The sequence below is a fragment of the Orycteropus afer genome, unplaced genomic scaffold (genome assembly GCF_000298275.1).
Source record: "Orycteropus afer afer isolate SDZICR_OR568_19922 unplaced genomic scaffold, OryAfe1.0 scaffold00856, whole genome shotgun sequence".
NCBI lineage: Eukaryota > Metazoa > Chordata > Mammalia > Tubulidentata > Orycteropodidae > Orycteropus > Orycteropus afer.
In genome coordinates, this window is record NW_006922443.1 from 283,209 (window position 1) to 286,844 (window position 3,636).

Genomic DNA, 3,636 nt, shown 5'->3' on the forward strand with positions numbered 1-3,636 from the left:
CCGAGGAGTGGCTGGTGGGTTTGAACCGCCAGCCTTCTGGTTAGCAGTCAAGTGCTTTAGCCACTATGCTACCAGAGCTCCCATAAGAATAGCTTTGGTTATAAGGCAAAGTTCTGAATATTTCAGCAGGCTGCATGAAGTCTTGTTCCATGGTCTGGGGACCATCTGTCTACTTCAGATGCCATCTACTCCTGGCTGTGTGGGCATTTCAAAGTGATTTTTAGTTCTCAAGATGGTTGATAAGTGCATACGGGCAGCAGGGGCTGCTTGGATTTCTTTAATTGAGACAGATGAATCTAAGTTTTAACTCCCTGTAATTTGGCAGTATATGGACTAGTAAGAAGGATCCAGTATGGTTATTTCCATCAGGGCTCCAATGAATCCTTTAACTGATGTCGCTTCAAATATATATGTTCTCTTGGGCAATGTTAGGCAGATTTTGAGATTTTAACTTCTTGTTATCAAAGGCTTCTTTAACCTATGAGAAATATTCTTTCAAAGTGGAATTAAGTATGGAAGATATAGCATTTTACAATAATAGAAATGATAAGAAAGACTTGAAAATAAAGCAGTAAAAATTTTCCATCATCCACCTAAAGAGGAAAATCAACTACTTATAATATTTTGTTGTTGTTGTTGTTGAGCTGGCTCTGAGTCATAGTGACCCTATGTAAAACAGAATGAAACACTGCCCAGTCCTATGCCAACCTCACAAACCTTGCTATACCTGAACCCATCCTTGCAGCCACTGTGTCAATCCATCTCATTGAGGGCCTTCCCCTTTCTCACTGATCCTCCACTTTGCCAAGCATGATATCCTTCTCCAGGGAATGGTCCTTTCTGACAAAATGTTCAAAGCAGGTGAAACAAAGTCTGGCCATTCTCGCTTCTAAGGAGCATGCCAGCTGTACTTCTTCTACAACAGATTTGTTAGTTCTTTTGGCAGTCCATTGTAATTTCACTATTCTTTGCCAACACCACAACTTAAAAGCATCAACTCTTCTTAGATCTACCTTAATCATTGTCCAGTTTTCACATGTACATGAGGCTATGGGAAATAAAATACCATGGCTTGGGTTAGGCACACCTTAGTCTTCAAGGAGACATCACTGCTCTTCAGCACTTTAAAGAGGTCTTTTGCAGCAGATCGGTGCAATACGTCATCTGATTTTTGACTGCTGCTTCCATTAATATTGGTTTTTAGAATCATTTAAAATACTTGGAACATATTTAGTCACAACTTTGAGAAGTGCCATAACATCTTCTACTATATTGGATATTCTGTAGCCAAAATAATGTCATTAATTATTGAAATAAATATACATGTCTCTTTGTGACTGGTTCTTACATTAAAAGAGGGAAAGGAAAAAAAGGTTTCCTATATGCAAAACCTTATAGCAATCCTCTTAGTTTACTCAGTCCTATGTAGTTAATTTTGATTCCATGAAATTCTGCATCTACCAAAAAACCAAAAACTAAACTCATTGCCATCAAGCCGATTTGACTCATAGCAACCCCTCCTTGGGTTTCCAAGGCAGTATCTCTGTGGAAGTAGGATGCCCATTCTTCCTTTCAAGGAGTGGTTGGTGGGTTTGAACCACCAGCCTTCTGATTAGCAGTCAGATGCCTCAGGGACTATGCCACCAGAGCTCCTTAACTTATAATAAAAATATTAATAATAATAATTCTTTAAAAAAATGAAATACTTTTTGGGAATTATTTATAAAAGTAATGTAAAACCAAATAAGTCAATTTAAAATATTTTAGACAAAATATCTTTAAACACAATGATTAATCATATTTTTAAATGCTTTAGATATAATACATAATAGTCTTGAGAAATAATACCATATAGTAAAGATATACTCAAAATATATCAAGATTATAGGAGCTCTGGTGGCGTATGATTAAAGCATTCGACTGCTAACCAAAAGACTGATGATTCAAACCCACCAGCCACTCCCTGGGAGAAAGATGAAGCAGTCTGCTTCCGTAAAAACTTACAGCCTTGTAAACCCTATGAGTGAGTCGGAATCGACTCCATGGCAATGGGTTTTAAACACAACAACAGTAAAAAAAAAAAACCCTCCATGGTTAAGTAATGTGAATTCCCTAGTTAAAATCATCATCTTTGATGATCCTAGATTCAAAAGAAACAAAATTGTGACCACATTAGCAATTTAATAATAATAATAAAATTATGACATAATAAGTACTTGTTGTCTAATACCAGGCAAAAACATAAAAGAAAATCCTAGCATGTGAATTTGTAACCCAAAGAAAATCGGCACTTCTCTTGATTTAACAGCATATTTCAGGTAATTTGTAACATTAAATAAACCTTTTTAGCACTTTTCTCTTTATTAAAAAAAAAACCTTTTGTGGTTTTCTATGAAGTTTCCAAGTAGTCAGGAGTTTATCATAGGTCACCAAGAAATAATGTTATCATTGTGGTTCTTGCCATGTGCTGTCAAGTCAGTTCCAACTCATAGTGACCCTATGTATGTACAACAGAACAAAACACTGCCCAGTCCTGCACCATTCTCACAATCGTTATGCTTGAGCCCATTGTTGCTGCCACTGTGTTATCAATCCATCTTGCTAAGGATCTTCCCCATTTTTGCTGACTCTTACTTTACCAAGTATGATATCCCTCTCAAGGCACTAATCCTTTCTGACAACATGACTGAAGTATGAAAGACGAAGTCTGGCCATTCTCACTTCTAAAGAACATTCTGGCCGCACTTCCTCCAGGACAGATTTGTTCATTCTTCTAGCAGACCATGGTACATTCAATACTCTTCGCCAACACTACAATTCAAATGCATCAATTCTTCTTTGGTCTTCCTTATTCATTGTCCAGCTCTCACATGCATATGAAGCTACTGAAAAGACCTTGGCTTAGGCTAGGTGTACCTTAGTCTTCAAAGTAACATTTTTGTTCTTAAACACTTTAAATAGGTCTTTTGTAGCAGATTTGCCACTGCAATACCTCCTTTTATTTCTTGACTGCTGCTTCCATAAGCATTGATTTTGGATCCAAGTAAAAGGAAATCCTTGACAACTTCAATCTTTTCTCCATTTACCATGATGTTGTTTACAATACTTATTTAATCACAGATCTTAAAGGGAAAAGCTCAACCTTTTTCTAAAGTCATGCAGCTTGGTTTTTGACTCAGGAATTTAATTTACTGAACCCTTAATATGCTGAACCCTTGTCTTTGAGGCAGATTACACACAGAAAAAGTTAGATCTTTAACTCAGTAATTGAAGAAAATTTTATTATCTTAATAGTAAGAAATCTAATTTGTTACTATTTGACATTAAAACTATTAAAAATTTTCATATATTAACCCATTAAATTTTTAGCCAGACAGGTAAAATCTTTGACCAAAGCAAATAAATTTTCTTTTCAATAAACATAAAAGCTTTGCCTTTTGTTCTCTATCTCTTATAGTACAGTCGTTTTAAATGGCAATAATTAACACATTCATCAACAGATCCAAATATATATCCTTTCTACATGACATGAAGAAGCGAAAGTATACAAACCTATACAATAATGAATATCTATTAACTCAATTTGAGTAGGTTACCTAAAGATCTTGGAAGTTAACTTAAACCTATATATCGTGA